The sequence below is a fragment of the Loxodonta africana genome, chromosome 1 (genome assembly GCF_030014295.1).
Source record: "Loxodonta africana isolate mLoxAfr1 chromosome 1, mLoxAfr1.hap2, whole genome shotgun sequence".
Taxonomy (NCBI): domain Eukaryota; kingdom Metazoa; phylum Chordata; class Mammalia; order Proboscidea; family Elephantidae; genus Loxodonta; species Loxodonta africana.
Window position 1 is genome coordinate 222,518,155 of NC_087342.1, and position 20,877 is coordinate 222,539,031.

The following is a 20,877-nucleotide window of genomic DNA, read 5'->3' on the forward strand; positions in this document are numbered from 1 at the left end:
AGATCATAGCCATTGAAAACTGCATGGTGTGCAGTTCTACTCTGAAAACATATGGTGTCACTATGAGTCAGAATTTACTCAATGACAGCTGGTTTGGTTTTTAATAGACAGGATGGTGCAGGACTGGGCAACATTTCATTCTGTGTTTGAGAATGACTCAGAGACAACTGGAGGAAAACTAACAAAAACAATAATAGACAGGAAGCCATAGCACAATGACCAAAGTGTTTATGCTTAAGTATGTAGGAAATAGGAGGATTTTTTTCATCTTTTTCTCCTTTCCTAAGACATCTATAATGAGAATACAAATATATGCATTTAAGAGGAAAGTTTTAAATGAGTTTTCAAGTTTATATTGCTTCTCAATCTTCTGGGATCAGCTTAACTCAATTTGCCTGGTCATGCTGATGCTCCCACAGATCTAAGGATCTGACATGGAATTGAAAACATCAAGAATAAACTTCTAATATGATTAACTGAGGGATTTTTTTTTTTAATGGCATGTATTTGTGATTAGGTAATTATTTGGTAAATAAGAATAGCACAGAAAAGAATTGAATTACTTAGATGAAAGCACGTTGTTGTTGTTAGGTAGGCGCTGTTGAGTCTGTTCTGACTCATAGACACCCTGTGTATCACACAACGCAACACTGCCTGGTCCTGTGCCATGCTCACAATTATTGTTATGCTTGAGCCCATTGTTTCAGCCACTATGTCAATCCATCTCGCTGAGAGTCTTCCTCTGTTCCACTGACGCCATACTTTACCAAGCATGATGTCTTTCTCCAGGGACTGATCCCTCCTGACATGTCCAAAGTATGTAAAACACAGTCTTGCCATCCTTGCTTCTAAGGAGCATTCTGGTTGTACTTCTTCCAAGACAGATTTGTTCATTTTTTGGCAGTCCATGATATATTCAATATTCTTCGCCAACACCACAATTCTTCTTCAGTCTTCCTTATTCATTGTCCAGCTTTCACATGCATACGATGCTATTGAAAATACCATGGCGTGAGTCAGGCACACCTTCGTCTTCAAGGTGACATCTTTGCTTTTCAACACTTTAAAGAGGTCTTTTGCAGCAGATTTGCCCAATTCAATGTGTCTTTTGATTTCTTGACTGCTGCTTGCATGAGTGTTGATTGTGGATCCAAGTAAAATAAAATTCTTGACAACTTCAATCTTTTTGCCATTTATCATGATGTTGCTTATTGGTCCAGTTGTGAGGATTTTTGTTTTCTTTATGTTGTGGTGTAATTCTTACTGAAGGTTGCGGTTTTTGACCTTCATCAGTAAGTGTTTCAAGTCCTCTTCATCTTCAGCAAGCAAGATTGTGCCATCTGCATAACGCAGGTTGTTAATGAGTCCTCCTCCAATTCTGATACCTGTTCTTCTTCAGATAGTCCAGCTTCTTGGATTATATGCTCTGTATACAGATTGAATAAGTATGATGAAAGGATACAACCCTGACACACACCTTTCCTGACTTTAAACCATGCAGTATCCCCTTGTTCTGTCAAACAACTGCCTCTTGATCTATGTACAGTTTCCTCATAAGCACAATCAAGTGTTCTGAAATTCCCATTCTTCCAATGTTATCCATAATTTGTTATGATCCACACAATTGAATGCCTTTGAGTAGTCAATAAAAGACAGGTAAACATTTTTCTGGTATTCTCTGTTTTCAGCCAGGATCCATCTGATATCAGCAATGATATCCCTGATTCCACGTCCTTTTCTGAATCTGACCTGAATTTCTGGCAGCTCCCTGTCAGTATACTGCTGCAGCCACTTTTGAATGATATTCAGAAAAATTTTGCTTGTGTAGGAAGTTAATGATATTGTTTGATAATTTCAGCATTAGGTTGGATCGTCTTTCTTGAGAATAGGTATAAATATGGATATCTTCCAGTCGGTTGGCCAGGCAGCTGTCTTCCAAATTTCTTGGCATAGACAAATGAGTACTTCCAGTGCTGCATTTGTTTGTTGAAACATCTCTGTTGATATTCTGTCAGTTGCTGAAGCCTTGTTTTTCACCGATGCCTTCAGTGCAGCCTGGACTTCCTCCTTCAGTACCATCAGTTCCTGATCATATGCTACCTCTTGAAATGACTGAATGTCGATCAATTCTTTTTGGTATGATGACATTGTGTATTCTGCTCATCTTTTTATGCTTCTTGTGTCGTTTAATATTTCCCCTGTAGAATCCTGCAGTATTGCAGCTCAAGCATTGGATTTTTTCTTCAGTTCTTTCAGCTTAAGAAATGTTGAGCATGTTCTTCCATTTTGGCTTTCTATCTCCAGCTCTTTGCACATGTCATTATAATACTTTGCTTCGTCTTCTTGAGCCGCCCGTTGAAATCTTCCATTCAATTCTTTTACTTCATTATTTCATCCTTTTGCTTTTGCTGCTCAATGCCCAAGAGCAAGTTTCAGAGTCTTTTCTGACATCCATTTTGGTTTTTCTTTCTTTCTTGTCTTTTTAATGACCTCTTGCTTTCTTCATGTATGATGTCCTTGATATCATTGAACAATTTGTCTGGTCTTTAATCTTTAGTGTTCAACGTGTCAAATCTATTCTTGAAATGGTCTCTAAGTTCAGGTAGGATATACTCAAGGTGGTACTTTGGCTTTTATGGACTTGTTCTAATTTTCTTCAGTTTCACCTTGAAATTGCATATGAGCAACTGATGGCCTTTTCCACAGTTGGCCCCTGGCCTTGTTCTGACTGATGATATTGAGCTTTTTCATCATCTTTTTCTGTAGATATAGTCAATTTGATTCCTATATATTCCATTTAGCAAGGCCCATTTGTATAGTTGCTGTTTATGTTGATGAAAAAAGGTATTTGCAGTGAAGAAGTTGTCGGACTTGCAAAATTCAATCATGCAGTTTCCGGCATCATTTCTATCACCAACACCTTATTTTCCAACTACCAATCCTTCTTCTTTGTTTCCAACTTTCACATTCCAATCACCAGTAATTATCAATGCATCCTGATCACATGTTTGATCAATTTCAGACTGCAGAAGCTAGTAAAAATCTTTAATTTCTTCATCTTAGTCTTAGTGGTTGGTGCTAAAATTCACATAACAGTCATATTAACTGGTCTTCCTTGTAGGCAAATGGATATTAGCCTATCACTGACAGCCTTGTACTTCAGGATAGATCTTGAAATGCTCTTTTTGATGTTGAATGCAACGTCAGTCCTCTTCAAGTTGTCATTCCCAGCGTAGTAGACCATACGACTCTCCAGTTTAAAATGGCCAATACCAGTCCATTTCAGCTCACTAATGCCTAAGATAGCGATGTTTATATGTTCCATTTCATTTTTGACCATTTCCAGTTTTCCTAGATTCATACTTTGTACATTCCATGCTCTGATTATGAATGGATGTTTGCACCTGTTTCTTCTCATTTTGAGTCATTCCACATCAGCAAATGAAGGTCTTGAAAGCTTGACTCCAACCACATCATTAAGGTCAACTTTACTTTGAGGAGGCAGCTCTTCCCCAGTTGTCTTTTAAGTGCCTTCCAATCTGAGGGGCTCATCTTTTTGACACTATATCAGACAATGTTCTGCTGCTACTTATAAGATTTTCACTGGCTAATGCTTTTCAGAAGTAGACTCCTGGGCCCTTCTTCCTAGTCTGTCTTTGTCTGAAAGCTCAGCTGAAACCTGTCCACCATGGGTGACCCTGCTGGTACCTGAACACCGGTGGCATAGCTTCTAACATCACAGCAACACGCAAGCCCCCACAGTAGGACAAACTGACAGATATATGGGGGAGATAAAAGCATAGGGTATATAAAAATTGTCCAAAGAATGACAAAGGACAGGAAACTAGTTTCATTAAACAAATGCTTAAAACATTTAGGGAAAGACAAATTGTTCTGATGGCTAAGAATGTTGTCTTTATGCCTGAATTTTTTGTGATGCAGATAAGGAAATGCATAGTTTTCAAGGACCTAATCAAATTCTTAAAGTAAGTCCTTAAATAAGAGGTAAATTATGTAATAGTAGGACACATCTGGGTTTGGTACAAAATTCAATACAACAATTTAATAATCTTCATAAAATATTTATCTAGTCTAATGAATTAGCTCAATACTCAGTAGAAATTGCTTAGTTCTCTCCAGTGGTTTACCAAGTGCTATGTTCTCCGCACTGACTGGTAAAAAGCTCCTCTGAGATGCCGACCGCACTGCAGATGTGCTGATAAATATTCTGTTGTACCAATGTAAACTTATAGATGAAGACTCCAGAGAAAATGACAAAAACGAAACTTAAATACGTGAAATGTCTCGATTGTATGTCTCGTGTAGTATTTTCTTTGGGAAGAAATTCTTGGAAGAATTTTTTTTTAATTAATTTTCATTGTGCTTTAAGTGAAAATTTACAGATCAGGTCAGTCTGTCACACAAAAATTTACATACCCCTTGCTATACACTCCTAATTGCTCTCTTTCTAATGAGACAACACAGTTCTTCCCTCCACTCTCTCTCCTCGTGTCCATTTGGGTAGCTTCTGGCCCCCTCTGCCCTCTCATCTCCCCTCCAGACAGGAGATGCCAACATAGTCTCATGTATCTATTTGATCCAAGAAACTTGTTCTTCACCAGTATCATTTTCCATCCCATATTCCAGACCAATCCCTGTCTGAAGAATTGGCTTTGGGAATGGTTTCTTGGAAGAATTTGAGATCCAAAATTGAAACTTAAAAAGTACAGGGCTCAAAGCACCACAAGCAAAGTCAAAAGACAGATGGTAAACTGGGAACATTTCTTTGCAATATACAGTATAAAGGTCTTGTACTCCTAATATTTAAAGAACTCTTAAAGTTTGAGGAAAAAATCCAAAATGATAGAAGAAAAGTGGGCAAAGGACAAACTCAAAGAGGTTTCAAAGTAATTGTTTGCTCACATGGCTAAAAAGTCTAGAGTAGCTCTGGTTTGAATCCTGAAGCTTAACTGACACCATCAGCTTTATATCTCTTATCTCTGCTTCCCCCTGAGTTGATGGTCTCATTCCATGGGACCAAGTAAGATAGCCGTCAGCAGTTTAAGATTCACGATGCCCCAGTTTAGCAATAACCACAGAAATTTCCCAGCCTGTAAATATCAATTCCAGAACACAGTTCTTGCTACCTGGTTTCATTCAGGCACCCACTCCTCCAATGGATCACCATTGCTTTGAGTGAGTGTGTGTGTTGGTGGAAGGAGGATGTTCTTTGGCCAGCGTTGGCTACATTATATCCATCTCTGTGATGGGGCAAGGGAAGGTGGCAGTGCACTGATAGACAGCCCCGCCAGAACTAGATAGAATTAGAAAGAGGTGTTCCCCCAATAGAAGGGATGCTAGCTGTCAACAACATTGTACCTTACAATAACACGGCTTCTGCTATCACATTTTCAAGCACTATTCACATTGCATAGAATAGAAAGGTTTTATTTTTTTTAATTTTTGTTTCTAGTTCTGACTCAATGGACTATTTGAGTCATTCCTTCTTTTCTGTATTTCAGACTCTGCTTTCGTTTTGTTTTAATGTATGTCTTATTTCACATATTTTCACTTCCATATGAAATGTTTACTTCTCCTGAAAACATTTGGCCCCCTTTTACAACTGGAAAGTACCCATTTTTCTACCACTACATTCTACCACATATGACACTGTGGTGGTTGACTTTGTTAGCCGCCATCCAGACGATTCCAACTCATGCGACCCAATGTATGCAGAATAGAACTATGTATTTTATAGGATTTTCAAGGCTGTGACCTTTCAGAAACAGGTCACTAGGCCTGTCTTCCTAGGCACCTCTGAGTGGGTTTGAACTGTCAGTCTTTTGGCTAGTATTCAAGAGCTTAAGCCACCCAGTCAGGAAGATGGGGCTTCAAATCCTGGCTCTACCATTTATTAACTGGGTATCTTCTGGCAATTTACTCAGTTTCTGTAAGCCTTAGTTCTCCTAATACATGAAATAGAATAACAATAGGGCATTACTTATGATCATGTGGTTTTAAATGAAATATTTATGTAAATATCTTAGCACATTATCTGGCACACAGGAAAAACTCAAAAAAGTTTTACTATAAGTATTACTATTATTAATAAGAAGAATTGCTCTTGGGAAGTTGAGAATAATGGCAAAAACACTCTAAATATTTTATATACAGACTGTCCTTATGATTCAGAACTTCTAATGAGTCACCTCATTAAATTCCACAAGTAATTTTAATGCCTTTTATTTATAGTTTCAGATGTAAGCACAAGAAATCCAGAGATATTCTGGATTATTCGGGGGATTAATTGTTGAGTAATATATCACACTGATATAAAGTGTCACTTAAAATATACCTATCCATGTTTTAATTACAATAATATTCAATCAACCAAAACTTTATTAAATTCTATGCTCCAGACAAGGGGCCTTGGTGGCACAGTAGTTAAGAGTTTCGCTGCTAGCCAAAAGGTCAGCAGTTCCAATCCACCAGCCGCTCCTTGGAAACCCTATGGGGAAGTTCTCTGTCATATAGGGTCGCTCTGAGTCGAAATCGACGCCATAGCAACAGGTTTGGTTTTTGGTTTTTTATGTGCCAGACAATGTGCTTCATTTTACAAAAAGTCTAGATTAAGGATCCAGCTTGTGCTAAGCGAGGAGAGCGATATTGCACATGCTGCTCACAGAATGAAATATTATGCAATTAGCATAAAGGACTATTTGAGTGGATTGAGGGGTGAGCTACATAATGAGAAGCTAATTACAGGAAGAGATCCTGGCTGCAGATATTTGTAGAACATTTCTTCTTTGATAAAATGCAGAATATTTTTTTATGTGGCATTCATGTGAATCAGACGATTTCTGTGATGAAGTAGGGCAGCAAAATATTGTTATCCTAAATCAAGAGGAAGTGGTCTCCGTGCCCATTATTTCACAATTAAAGTTCATGTTCTTTCGTCATCAGCCAAAGTACAAATGCTGATTTTGCCACCTGTGTGTACAAGCAGAGCTGAGAAAGATGGATCGAAATTCTTTTCTACCTGGAAGGATGCACAAATTGCAAACTGTTGATGAGCTGTTTCCTGACTCTTGAAGTTTGGGATAAACAATTTCTGTCCATGAGACAAAAAGGTAGAATCACTGGAGTAGACCCCTTAAGTTTACATTATATTCCCTGTATCCAATGACTCAATCTCTACTTTAGATGCCTAAGCATTACTCAGGAGGAATGACAACAGCAACACTTCCCACCTCTCCTGGTTCCACCTTGCTCAACCCCGACAAGAAGCTAATGAGTCTCCAGAACTCTCCCTGTGATCTAAACTCAATTCAGGAAAGCTATTCAACAGATCCTGAGTACCAATAAATTGGGAACTGTAAATCTTTATGTTATTTTTAGCAAGTCCAAGTGCTAGTTAAATAGATTCGGAAGCTGATTGTGACCTGTAGGTTTATAACCGATTATTGCATAGTCCGAGAAGCCCTGGTGTCGCAAACCATTAAGTGCTTGGCTGCTAGCCAAAAGATTAGAAGTACAAAGCCACCAGAGAGTCCAAGGAAGGAAGATGTGGTGATATGCTCCCATAAAAATTACAGCCTAGAAAACCTTATGTATGGGGCAGTTCTACTCTGTCACATGGGGTCACGATGAGTTGAAAAGGCTTGATGGCACCTAACAACAACAGCATTGTATGTTCCAAACCAAAAATCAGGACCCATAGTCTAACACACAGATTAACAATGAGACAAATATGACATTTGATTGCTCCAGAATCTCATTTAAATGGTCAAAAGAGATAGAAATCTGGAATTTATTATAAGTGAATTTATAAATTTACTTTCGTACAGTACTTATCACCTTGCAAATTACCTTCAGATATATTATTACTTTTCCCTCTACACTGCGAGTAACTCTAGAGCAGATATTTTGATTCAATCATGCTGTAGTTTTCAGGCCTAGCAAGTTCATTTAGAAAAAGTGAGCTGCATGAAAAAAACAAACAAATAATTTCCTTTACCCTCATAATAATGCAATGAATAGATGAAAAATATGTATAATTTTCTTTATTTTACAGAAAGAATAAATTGAGTTTGAGAAAGATTAAGTCACTTTCCCAAAGTCAGCCAGCTACTAAGGAGTGGAATGAAAACTTATCTAGACTGGATCATCTGATCTTAAATCGTGTGTTGCCTTCAATTAAGAAGCTAATTAAAAGGGTAGGCTTTAAGCCAGGCCTTTTAACTGGTTCATTCAGGTTTGACCCTCTGCTTGGAATTTGCATTCCACTGCAGATATAAGGAATCAGAATCTACATTTTAACAAGATCCCCAGATGATTCTTATGTATAACGCAAATTTTCAGCAGGGGGTCAAACTAGAATGTACCAACACAAAGTCCTCCTTTAATCTACTTGTGGAGTTATTTTGTTTTGTTTTCTTAGCTCTGAGTTCATCCTGAAGGAACTGTGGACATTTTACCCTTCCTCACTGGCTGGAGATCTGAAATTCCATTGCACCCAGAGAGAGTTAGAGGACCTTTGTTTTATTGTTACTGGCCCCAAGCAGCAAATAACTAAACCATCTCAGAGAAGACAGGTTCTGAAGAGGAGAGCAATTGCTTTCAGGTTTCAGTATTTTGCCCACACACTCTGAATTCCAGTTTCTAAGGGGTCATTCCTCTGAACTCTGAGTATCAGCTGAGTAATACCCCTTCTCAGAGAGCTAGGATTCCAGCTCCATGGGGATCCTCTTCCAAGCTTCTGGGGCACCAGTTGTAGCCAGGAAGTCTTGGTCCCAGTTCTGCAGATCTCTCCTACAAGCTCCAAAATTTAATAACCCCAGTCTCTCCCATTTTATTCCCAGCCCTAGGAGTGGAATCTATTTCCAGTAGTATTACCTCTGGGAATTTTCAGTTCCCTAATACCTGGTTGACAATTCTTTACGTTAAATTAATCCCATAAATTAACGGATGTGGTTTCTCTTTCTTGACTAAATATACCTTGACTTATACAGGAAAGAGGATTGTAATAATGTCGAGCAGATTATAATAACTGCATTGACCGAGTTCACCATTTTGAAAGAACGGCTGAGCATTTTTCATCCAGATTTGTACACGAAGGATTTTTTTTTTTTAGTCTTTTCCACTGGGGACTTGCTACCAAGTTGCATCAATTCCCACATCCCAGTCGTCCAATACATAAATATATTGATACTGGATAGTTTTCTTGGAAATACTAGGTGCTTTCAACTTCCGTTTTTATTACCTCATGATGTGCGTGACATTACAAAGCTTTCTTGCTCGTATGGCCAATTGGTAAAAGAGAAACAACTGAAGGAATAAGACGAACTATTTCTTTAGTCCATCTCCCTGATACAAAGGAAAAGAAATATGTAACATAAGATTACTAACCGAAAAGGTGGTGGCTTGAGTTCACCAGGAAGTGCCTGGGAAAAAAGACCCGCGATGTAATTCCAAAAACTCAGCCATTGAAAACTTGATGAAGCATGGTTATACTCTGACACACAGGAGGTCATCGTGAGTCGGAATCAACTCCACGGCAACTGGTTAACTGGTTAGCATATTGATACTTACAGCAGTAAAAACCCCACCTCAACAAACGAATCATCATTTTAAGATATCGCTGTGCTTTCTCCCTTTCTGAGATTTTTTTTTCATGGAATGACCATTGATAAAAAGCAATGCTGAACATGATGTTAGTTTAAACCAAACAGAATTGGCAGCATATGGAATATTTGTTTGTTCCATAGATTCACATCACATTATGCTATTTTTACAAATTTATTTATCTTACAAATAAACGAACTTTGCCTTTAATCTTTAGTTTTAATTTTATCTCTATCTGAAACACAAATGGCATTGATGAAGTCACACAGAGGGAAAGTATGAGGCAGAAAGACAGTTACCTAGCTAAGCTTCATTGCAGATAAAAGCTCTTTTTGTAAGGAAAGCTCAGTAGAATCACAAGACAATCTGTATTGAAAGCCAGGAAATTTATGCTAAATAGTGTCCAATTCCATGGGGTGCCACCCAGTTGAAATTAAGCCAAGGCACCTGATTCCTTCTCCCATTGGTAAAGCCATCCCATATGAATCAGCTGCCATGGATGTGGTTCAGAAAACTGTCCCTGAAAAGAACTCTGGACCATCTGTGCTTGTAGTTCTATTGATAGAATGTTCTCCAAATCCTAGACCTACCTCCAGTAACCTCACATCAAGACCTCCAGCATGAGATTTGGAGAACATCAGTCATCACTATTTCTTATGATCCACTGGGAGCATACGATGACCTGAAGGGAAAGTGTGGCAGAGGTATGGTGAAAACCAAACAAGATTGTGAACTCCCTGAGTACAGGGAAACATCTTTGGATCTTCATTTTTCCATGGTCAGGCAAAGTGCCCGACAAAAAGTTGTGTACTGAATTGCATAAAGCACCTCCTAAGTGCCAAGCATTGGTGACGTAGTGGTTAAGAATTCGGCTGCTAACCAAAAGGTCAGCAGTTTAAATCCGCCAGCCACTCCTTGGAAACCCTATGGGGCAGTTCTTCTCTCTCCTGTGGGGTCGCTACGAGTCGAAACTGACTCAACAGCACCTAGCAACGACAACAAGTCCCAAGCACAGCACAAGAAGCTTTACAAGATTATCTCATAGTGGAAAAACTAGTTTTCATTCTTCTTAAGAAAGGAATATGAGGAAATTTAGGCTCATCAGTTAAGGAACTTGCCTAGGTCAACACAGATCGTGAGTGGCAGATCCAAGATACAGACACAGGCCTACTGAATTCACACACTGCATTCAACAACCTCCACCCAGTGTTTAACACTTTGTTGTTGTTGCACTTTGGAACTTCAGCTTTGATTGAGATTTTTTTTCTCGAGTAAACCCTTGGCAGAAGTTTTCTATGGCTTTTGAGAGAAAGGTGAAATGACTAATACAATGAGAATGAAGTAGCAATGAGGTTTTTAAATTTTATTTTTAGGACATAGGCTAAACAGAGGATATGACACACAAGATAGAGTTGAACCAGGTGGAAAAAATATGCCTGATAAACTTCAGAGAAAATGTGTAACATACTAAAGGAAAGAATATTATATTTAGATCCAAAAAAAATTTTTCTCCTGAAGCCATCATTTTTTACTCAAGACCATGCAAAGTTAGTGTATATCAGAGACATTGAGAGCCATCTAAAGGCTTTGATGTGACAAGTGGGAGTAGCATCCCTGTACTTACTGTACCAGTGAGAAAAGAAATATAAGGCAGAGCTGGCCACTTGTCCCTTACAGTATCTGTCCACTGTGGCTCCACTCCTAAGAATGACATCAAATAAAAGAGACATGACTAGTGAAGATGACAAAGATACTTTGAAATGCAGGCTGAATATAATCATAATGGCCTATGGTATACACACACACATACACACACACATATATATGTTATACTCATATAACATACATAAATCTGCAAGAACAGAAGCAGGAGAAAGAGTTATTAACATATGTTTTTATAAATCCAATACAAAAGTTGGAATACAAGTCAAGTGAACAAATAATCTAAAGAAAAATTGTAAGAGAATTTATTCAGCCATTTATTCATGTACCAGACAGTGCTAAGTGTTAGAGGTAAAATGATGTTGAAAATCCAGTTCAGGGCTTGACATGCTTACAGTTTAATGAAGAAAATAAAAATGTTAAAAAAAAAGAAATCGTATCTTAGTGATGTGGGAAGAATCAGAAAGGATTTCTAAGCATACTAAATGAATATATAAAATAATAAATTAGACTAATAATTCTTGAAGTACATTTTGATGAGCAAGGAAACCCAAAAAACAAAAAAAGGAAGAATGAGAACAAAAGAAGTGGAAAATAAAGGAGTGAAAGGATTATTTTAAAACGTAGAAAATGGTGAGCAAGCTGTTCCTGGGCCCAAATTTCTGTTTAGTAGCTATGTACTATCGCCACAACACATCAACTAGCACTCTGGTTCCACTGGTAGAAACATCTTCTATGGTCCTACAGAATAACAAGAGAAAATTTAAAACCCTGGTCTATGCTAGCGTAGTCAGTATAATGTGAGGGTTTTGCTTTGTTTTATTGTTAATTAAAGTCAAAGCCTAGAACAATAGCTGACTTTGATGCTTCTAATTCCCCTTAAAAAGAAAGGATACCCTACCAAAAAACAGGCACTGTGAAGAAATTGCAAAGAGGAGAATAATGTCCTCAAATGTTAAAGGGAAGACGGAATAAATAGCAGAGGAAATTCTCATCTTTAAAACAAAAATGAGACACTCAACCACACAACACATACACACATGCAAACACACACCAATCTGATGTGCTTACTGGAGTGACAAGTTCCCTTGATTGAGAATCAGCGCCATAGTGATCATTGTTTCTTTTACTAGATCCTGTTTCTTCAAAGAGAAAACATTTTGAGCATTAATACGCTATACTGTCGTTGCTAGGTGCCGTCGAGTCGGTTCTGACACACAGTGACCCTGTGCACAACAGAATGAAACATTGCTCGGTCCTGCGCCATCCTTACAGTCATTGTTATACTTGAGCCCATTGTTGCAGCCACCGTGTCAAACCATCTCGTTGAGGGTCTTCCTCCCTTCCGCTGGCCCTGTACTTTACCAAGCATGATGTCCTTCTCCAGGGACTGATCTCTCCTGACAACATGTCCAAAGTATGTAAGATGCAGTCTTGCCATCCTTGCCTCTAAGGAGCATTCTGGTTTTACTTTTTCCAAGACAGATTTGTTCATTCTTTTGGCAGTCCATGGGATATTCAATATTCTTTGCCAATATCACAATTCAAAGGCTTCAATTCTTCTTTGGTCTTCCCTATTCATTGTCCAGTTTTTGCATGCATATGGTGCAATTGAAAATACCATGGCTTGGGTCAGGCACACCTTAGTCTTCAAGGTGAAATCTTTGCTTTTCAACACTTGAAAGAGGTCCTTTGTGGATTTGCCCAATGCAATGCGTCTTTTGATTTCTTGACTGCTGCTTCCATGGGTGTTGATTGTGGGTCCAAAAAAAAAAAAAAAAAGCTTTAATGAACAGCTTGCTCACCTTTGGTATCTGTTTCCTGAAATCACTTGCATATAGATGTAGAGGTATAGAGTTTATTATTATTATTATTATTGTGGTGAAAATATACATAACGAAACATACACCAGCTCAACAATTTCATCATGTGTAATTCAATGACATTGATTACATTCTTCATGTTATACAATCATTCTGGCTATCCTTTTCCAAACCATCCCACCACCATTAACATAAACTCAATGCCTCTAAGCAAAAACTGCCCCTTTCTCCCTCCCTCCCACCCATGGTAACTACTAATAATCTATGCTTTCTATATATTTGCTTATTTCATGTAAGTGAGATCATACAGTATGTGTCCTTTTGTGATTGACTTATTTCACCTAGCATGATGTTTTCAAGGCTCATCCATGTTGTGGCATGCAACAGGACTTCAGTTTCTTTCCTGCTGATTAGTATTCCATTGTATGCATATAATACATTCATTTATCCATTCGTCTTTTGATGGACATTTTGGTTGTTTCCACCTTTTGGCTATTGTGAAGAGTGCTGCAGTGAACATTGGTATACAGGTGTCTCTTTGTATTTTTGTCTTCATTTTTTCTGGGTGTATATCTGGGATTGGAATTGCTGGGTCGTGTTTAACTTTTTGAGAGAACTGCCAAACTGTTTTTCACAGAGGCTGTGCCAGCTGCATATATTTTTTTAATTACTAAATTGTTTTGGGTTTTATCTTTCCAAACTAGTGTTTCCTTTTTGCTTCTTCAAGAAGTGTTTTAAGGGACATGGAGCCGGGCATTTTCATGTTTAAAGCTTTGAAGGCCCTTTGATAGCACAGGATGATGACAGGGCTTTCACTAAAGTTAGCTTCTGAGCCTCCGGCCTTCCTAAATTTGCACAAACACAAAACTTGAGTGACCTTTGGAGTTGTGAAGCTGCATGAATCATCATTGTAGGAAAATTGAACCACTGCGGCTGTGCAGTCACTTTTCAGAGGATTAACTGCATCTTGACTCATACATAAGCAATAAAAATACGTATAGACCCAGATAACTTACCAAGTAAAATTTCCCTGTGATTAATTGTTCTAATAAGCACATGATTTTATTTGAAACTCTGTGTACCTTATAATGAAGATCAAGAGGATGATTAATTCAAAAGGTCCTGGAAAAGAAAATTAAAGTTTCCAAAATCAATTGTACTTTTGCCACTTATAATGAAGATTCATATGATATATGGCATTTGAACACAGAAGACTACTTTAAAATTGCTTTCCCATAATTACAACTGTAGCCTCCATCATTAATTATAGACGCCCTTTCTTATATGCCCTCTGTCCATCAGCGCACACACACATGACCCTGCATGAGAAACAACTCATTTAATTAGGAACATATCAAAATTCATTGAACTGTTGTAGGCAGATGGAAATTATATGAAGAAAATCCAAGGAAAGGATCTTCAAATAAAAAAAAATTTTTTTCCGTATTAATTAGCAAGATAAGAGTGTTTGTAAGGAATCATTAGAGGAGTAAACCAGAAGTATTTCCAAATTATGGACACATCGATGGAGGTAGGGTATAAGATAAAGACCTTGAAGGGGCAGGTCAGAAATTTTATACAATTCTATCTGCCTGTAAAGTACATCCTTCAAGATCCATCTCAAATATCACCTCTGTGAAGGCTTTCCAAATTTCAAAACACCCTCAGACCAATCAGAGGGCTGCCTTCCTGAGCCTCAATAGATGCATCTAAACTAATCTTTTAGCATTGAGTTTGTAGAATGGCAAATTTTAAGATGCATGTCAGTAGCAAACTCTGAAATTCTAAGTCTATGAGAATACAAATTTTGCCCTACCCCTCTCTTTGCAGGTACTAGCACTGTGCCTAGACATAGTAGGTACTCAACATTTTCTAAAAATAAACCAAAATATATTAAATTTGTTTAGCATTAGATGTAATTTCTTGATTTTTTAAAGTAATATCCACTAAAGATGAGATTGAAATTTAGAACTCTTAAATTAAGAAATGAAGCCCTGGTGGTGCAACAGTTTAAGCGCCCAGCTGCTAACCGAAAGATCGGTGGTTTGAACCGTCCCCCCGCCCCCAGCAGCAGGAGAAGGACTGGCAATCTGCTCCCGTAAAGATTACAGCCTAAAAACCCTAGGGGGCAGCTCTACTCTGTCACATGGGGTCACTGTGAGTTGAAAATCAACTGCACAGCACCCAACAACAGCAACAACAACAATTTTAGAAAATTAATAGACCAGAGTATCATGGAACAATAAAATATGGAGACTTTTGTGAGACTTTTTCTATCGTTAACTTTTTTATCAGGGTTCAAGTAGGGAAAAGGTCATGTGCCTGAGGAAATGCCATTGAGAAGCTTTTTGGAAGCTTTGGATTCCTGAGACTCCTTGCCCATAAACTCTCCAGAATCCTTGTGACAATAAAATGTATGTTCCACTACTATTATTAGAGTTAATAGAATGTTGTGCTAGGATTGATTTGACAAGTGTATTCTAAACTGCCCTAAATTTCAGTTATGTAAAAAAGAATTTTTAATAACTTCTTAAAACATTGGAGATTATGAAATAAAGTTCAAAGAATTACATGACTCAATAAAATGCAAATTGTATTATTTGTCCCTTTCTCTAAACTGGCCCTTGCTTATGACATAAGTTATGTATTAGCAATGTTGGTATTCACGGCACCGTCAGCTTGTGACTCTTGCATGAGGTGTTTGCACTAAGTACAACAACAATTCATTGTCTTTCTGTTAAAAAGCTAATTCATAGGCAATAAAACAAGCAAACACTGTGTTTCATAGTCCAAATGGTTTATATGTATATGGAATAAGTCTTTCATTATTCCAAATAGTCTACAAATATTTAATATTGAATAGTATAAAAATTGAATATTTCCAACTTATTCTTTCATTCTTATTTTTTCATTCTGATCAGGCTTAGGAAAACAGAAAAATAGTTTTCTTATCCTACTTCAAGAAGTCCCACAGGGCTAATTTTGCCAACAATGTCTCCTAAACCACTGTCAAACCTAGAGCTAATGGAAACAAAGACAAAATTAGTGAGACAAGTCATAGCCAAGACCATATATATCATAATACCATAAGTATTTTTTTACTCTCAGATACTTGTTTATTACATAAATTCCTATGTTGGGGAAGTATCGATCTAGACTATATTCCATTTAGAAAGAAGCTTGGGCTTTTACCTCAATGAGTAGAGTCTTTGGATGTTAGGTAATACAACGGAACTTGTTATAACCAGGGTATCTGGAGACAATATACTTTTGTAATGATTTCATACTTGGTAACGGAGGCATGAATGCCAGAGTTGTGAGAGAAAAAACTACATTCCACTCTTTATTTTCTTTCTACCAGCAGGAAATTATGATGAGAAATAATGGTGAATAAAATAAAGGGCTAAGTGGAAAAAGGATTCCTTCACTCTTGAATTTGCATAGTCATCCTGTAGGGTTAAAACTGTGAAATATCTTAGTTGGTAAGAAACTAATGTCTAGAAAGGATACACTTGTTTAATTTTAGACTTATCCCTCTATTGCATTAAAACATCTCACAAAAGATGACTTTCAATTCTAATTCAATCGTGTTAATAAAAATCATAATTACAGGTTATCGGGGTAGGGATCATGAGTTATCAGGTCTCCACTACAGCTCTCATTGTTTCTCCTGTTACCAAATGGAAGGAAAAAATAGCTGCCAAGACAATCTAGGTCATAAAGAATTTCTCGTTAGGAAACAAAACTGAAAGGGGAAAAAATGGAATTGCCAAAGGGACATCTGATTAACTGAAAGAAGCCAGGGCAGACAGAAGTACAGAGAGTAACATAATGGTTATTTTGAGCCAGCGAGTATTGACCACAAGGAGAAAAGGGATTTACATTGTCACACTTACTCCTATCTAACAGCATCTAAAGGTTTCTAGGTCACTGCGTACCCAGTTTTATCAAAGTGACTTTCAGATGTCACATAGCTATATAGTTTATCTTCGGCTGCAGTTAATCAAGTAAACTGGGAGGTTTTTGAGGACCACGTCAACCCCGACCTGGTTGTATTCATTCTCCATAGCTTGTTCAATGAGGAAACTCTTTCAGTCTTAGCCAGTCTTAAAAATAACAGAAGGAAGATTTTCAAAAGAAGCCATACATTTGGTCGAGGGAAAATAACAATTTTCAAATGGCTTTTCTTTCCTCCACTTGATTACACTCATTATGTTTTGATGTTAGGCTTTAAAACTGGCCAACATTTATAGGGACAAGAAAAGTAAGGGTAAAAAAGGCTGGTCACAAACACCACAGTCTGATTGGGAGGGAAGAATAACGTATCCAAATATGGTGAAATCAACACACATGGATAAGGGGATTAGGAATATCTAACGTTGACCTGGAGGATCACAAGAATGGTTGTCTTGGATTCAAAATGTGCGAGGAAGCACCTGCCAGATTGCAGCAAACCGTGACATCTAGAAGTCTTTGACCACCTAGCCTGGAAACCCTGGTGGCATAGTGATTAAGAGCTACAGCTGCTAACCAAAAGGTCGGCAGTTCGAATCCGTCAGGCGTTCCTTGGAAACTCCATGGGGCAGTTCTACGGGGCAGTTCTACTCTGTCCACAACGCTACCCAGGCAACGGCGTTAACTCTTTGAGTTCTGTATATAACCTACTCAGGCTGACACTCCCTGAATTTTCAGTTTTAGGTATAATCTGTGAAGACTTGGCACTACCAAAGCCCAACATTTACTTATCTCTTCCCATCGCTCCCTACCTCCCACCTATCCCCTACGGCACGCTTCTTATTTTCCCTTTCTCTCAATGTTGTCGTATCATCACTGTGGTTGGTTAAATATTCAGTAGCAAGCCCCGTAGTATATTATGATGACTTGTAAGATTTTTTTTTTCTCTCCCTAGAGTCTGGTTTTATTTTTTGCTTAGTTTACTCTCTACTTATTATGAGTTCATCCCCCATGTTTCCCCAATTTGTGTAACATTTGTTTCATTAAGATGAAACACAGTATATGCTATTACCTTCATGTTTTTAGAGAAAGCTTTCCTGAAGCTTCTCTACCTAGTGCAATAGGAAAGGTTTGCCCTCTGGGATTGCTGCACAGGTCATCGTCCTGACAGCACCTGACCATAATCCTGGGGACCCCTCGCATGTCTCTTGGTTGGGCATCCGGTTATTTGTATTTCATGTCTTATTCCCTCCTCCCCCCCCCACCTCCCCCTTGAGTTGTTCTCTTATTTTAGCAGACCTCTAAGTCTTCCAGCAGCTTCCTGGTAAGGAGGGCATGATACGTACAATTTTGAGAACTCAAATACCTGAAAATCTCTTTCTACCCTCATAACTAATTTATCGTTTGGCTAGGTATCTAATTCTATGTTGAAAATAATTTTGTCTCAGAAATTTGAAGACCTTGCTCCATTGTCACTTTGCTTCAAGGGCTTCTTGATCCTTTTAAGCTATTTTTTTTTTTCTTTCTGAAAATTGTTAGAATTCTCTTGTTCCAAATGTTCTGATATTCTGTAGTGATAAATACTGGTGTAGGTTCTGTTTTCATTTATTGTACAAGGTACTTCTACGGGCAACTCCAATATGGGAAATTCTTGAATTACTTTTGACAAATTTTGCCTTTTTGTTTTCTTTATTCTTTCTAGTTTCCTATTACACGGATGATGGTTCTTTTGGACTAATCATATAGGGTTTTCTTGTTTGTTTTGCTTTTATGTTTTTATTTCTAGTTTCTATATTGCTCTTTTTATCTACCTTGTGGGATATTACCATATTTTTCAATTATTTTACTGAGTTTTTCATCTCTGCCATCATGTTTTTCCTTCCTGTGAGCTCTTCCTTATTCTCTAACTATGCTTGGGTTGGCCAAGTCAATTAACACTACTGTTTTCCATTTGATGCTATCACCTCCTAATGATGTTCTTTTGCCCTGCGGGTTTATACATTTTTAAAATTCTCTTTACTGTTGTTCTAATGGGATTTTAGAAAGGAACAAAACAGATTCATCATTTAATGAATACTTGTGGAAGGAGGAAAAGGAAGAAGATACTTTCCTTTTATACAATTTTGCTCAGACTATGGTGAGTTCTTGCCAAAATAGTATTGTGCATTATAGAATGCTTTTAATGTTCTCAGTGTGTTTCACGTGCCCTTTTTTTCTATAATTTTTACAATAGCTTTGATTGTAGACTGGGCAGTTTAAAAGTCTTTTTAATGACAGGAAGAGTATCTTATATGTCTTTGCATTCCCCTTATTCCCAGTAGAATGATTGATTTTATTAGTCAGGAATTAGTACAGTAAACAGAAACCACCCTAAATACTTCAAACAGAAAGAAATTAATTCAGGAAATAGGTACTTACAAAATCACTTGTATGGCTGAAACAGAAGAAGTCAAGGGTCTTTAAGGCTATTTGTTTCAAGGTCAAGCCACTCTGACTGTAATTCAAATTCCACACATTTTTGTTGCTACTGCTACCACATTGCCATCACCAGCAACACCACCAAAATTGTGCAACATCCAAAAATTTGATAATTAGACTCACTGGAACATGAGCACCAGTCACAGAAAACACTCCTCTTTGTTGAGACTTGCCTACCAGGTTTCACAGGCCATAGAAAGGCATAGGAAGGTAACTTTTGTCTCAGTTCAAATTTTGCAAATTTATGAGCATGTCATTGGTGATAATACATCTATAACAAGAATGCTCATTGCAGAAAAGCCTGGGAAATGTGGTTTTTAGACTTCTGGCCCTTGTGATGCAGGGGAGTACAATAAAGATATGGGAAACGGATGCCAAGTAACTATATACAGTGTATGTGTTATCTAATCCTATAATGCTTACTGATGATTATAATCCATATTTTTCAGATGTTAAAATGGACCCCAAGAGGTGGTACTTTTAAATCATATTTTAGTTTAGAATCTGAGGCAAAGGCAGGGAAAGACAATTTATGTGTTCCATCCTTTAACTCTTTCAAATAAATAATATTGTACCTCCTGAAAATTTCAGATTTTCACTGTAAAGAACATTTCAACAGCACATACAAACAAAAACGTACTCTTCATTAGGGTTCCCCTTTTCTGTGAATGTCAGCTCCATTTACTAACCTGGGATTTGTCATTAATACTTTCTTACACACTCTCTCTGTTCTCAATCAAACCTACTAATTATAGATTCTAAATGTCAGTCAGAAAAAGGTCACGGTCCAACTGCCGGACAGAAAATCAATTGCTCATACGCAAGTTCAAGCTGAAGTTGAAGAAAATTAAAAGAAACCACAAAAGCCAAAGTATGACCTTGAGCATATCCCACCTGAATTTAGAGATGATATCAAGAATAGATTTGATGCAATGAACACTAAGGACAGAAGACCAGATGACTTGTGGAATGACATCAAGGACCTCATACATGAAGAAAGCAAAAGATCATTTAAAAGAAAGAAAAGAGTAAAATGGACATCAGAAGACACTCTGGAACTTGCTCTTTAACATAGAGAAGCTAAAGAGTATGGAAGAGATGATGAAGTAAAAGAGCTGAATGGAAAATTTCAAAGGGCAGGTTGAAAAGATATAGTATTATAATGAAATGTGCAAAGACCTGGAGTTAGAAAACCAAAAGAGAATAATTGTGCCATATTCATAAATTTGATAATTAGACACTGAAACATGAGCACATACTCACATTTCTCAACCTGGAAAAAAAGTGAAGAAAAAATTCAAGCCACAATTTGCAATATTGAAGGATTCTAAGGACA